Consider the following 1,942-nt stretch of genomic DNA (forward strand, 5'->3'; position numbering starts at 1 on the left):
AAAACATCCCATCCCAGTCCAGATCAAGTCTATAAGTCTGATATTAGCCCATATGTCTGATACCAATCTATAAAGTCCTCTTCAGACTCACAAAATATATGCAATGACACTGAATGCAGGAAGACCACAGGCCAGTGGGTGGGCAATCTTGTGGGTCCAGTTGTATTGTAAGCATCTCAGTGCTGACTGGGGTCTCCACATGGCTCCTCCAGCTTACTGGACTCTGGCTGCATCAGGTTAGCTTCATGTGGCTTCTCATCAGAAATGTCTAACAGGGAGTGAGCCAGTGTCCTGCCTCCAGTGAGCTATTTATATCCTTATCTCATCCAAATGAGGTCATCAAGCTGCGACCCGATTGACAAGTAAACTCTACCCCTTCACCTGTAAGTCTCAAATTGAAGTTTCAGTCTCTTCTGATGTTCACTTTGAATTTTTCTCTCTTACCTGTCTTTTAAATAACCATTTTCATTCTTCATGAATGATGTTCTTGACGGGCTCTCAGCTCATCGGGTCTTCTGGTGTTAGATTGTTCAGTGCAGCAAATGTACTCTTGATATGTTTTTGAAATTAAGGTGGGTTAGATTCAAGGTCTTATTTTTGCTCTTGTTGACTTTTGAATTTTTTCTTCACCTTTAACCTGAATTTACATACAAGCAATTAATGATCTGTTTCACAGTAGGCCCCGGGCCTTGTTTAACTGCTTATTTTGAGCTTTTCCATCATCTTGTCTCACAGATATAGTCATTTTTGATTTCAGTATATTGATCTGGGGAAGACCATGTGTACAGTTGTCTTTGTGTTGTTGAATAAATATATGTTCTATGAACCACTCATTAGTATTGCAAAATTCCATTATGTGATCATCATCTTTCTTTCTATTACCAATACCACATTTTCCAACTACTGTTCCTTCCTTTTTGCTTCCACATTTTGCAATCAAATCACCAATAATTACCAATGCATCTTGATTGCACATTTGATCAATTTCAGAGTGAAATGATTGATAGAATTCTATAATTTCTTTAACACTAGCATTTGTGGTTGGTGCCAAACTTGAATAATGGTTATATTGATTGAATTTCCTTGAAATTAGATAGATATAATCCTATTATTGACAGTATTGTATTTCAAGATGTACTGAAATGTACTTTCTGACAATGATTACAATATTATTCCTTTTTATTGTGGTAGTCCAGGGATAGTAAACCATACGATCTTTTTAATACAAAAGGCCGGTTCCAGTCCATTTTAACACACTAAACTTAGGATATCAATCTTCATGCATTCAACTTCATTTTTTAATACTTCCAATTTTACTAGATTCATTCTTTAGACATTCCATGTTCTGATCATTGGCAGATATTTGCAGCAATACCTCTTTACCTTGAGTGATGACCCATCAGCAAATGAAGATTCCCAAAGGCTTCACTCCTATAGCTTTACCCCACTCAGGTCACCCTGGTGTACTTCACTTACGGAAAGCAGCCCCTCCTCAGTCACATTTCAAATCCCCTTACACCCAAGGGACCCAGCACACTGGCCCTATCTCCAACAATGCTCTGCTTCTATTCATTAGGCTTCTGTATCAAACACATTTTTGAAACTCTGCTTAAGGTTTTCAGTGGCGATTTCCTCTGAAGTGGTCACCTGTCTCCTTCTTCATTGTCTGTTCTTAGTTTGGAAGCTCTGCTTAAACCTGTTCACTGTGGACAATCTGCTGATATTTAAAATACCATTGGCATAAACTTCTGGCATAGCAGCAACATGCAAGCCACCACAGTAGGACAAACTGACAATCAATTGGTTTTGGACATAATAAGTTTCTCAAGGTATTTCAGTGTAACAGTAAAAGTAAATTAGAGTTTTAAGGTAAGGAATGAGCTGAGACTTCCAAATAGATATAGTATAAGAGTCAGATTTCCTAGAGGAAAGAACCAGGAGG

The sequence above is a fragment of the Echinops telfairi genome, unplaced genomic scaffold, assembly GCF_000313985.2.
Source record: "Echinops telfairi isolate 266 unplaced genomic scaffold, ASM31398v2 ScPeMD7_7468;HRSCAF=8506_0, whole genome shotgun sequence".
In the NCBI taxonomy this organism is placed as follows: Eukaryota; Metazoa; Chordata; class Mammalia; order Afrosoricida; family Tenrecidae; genus Echinops; species Echinops telfairi.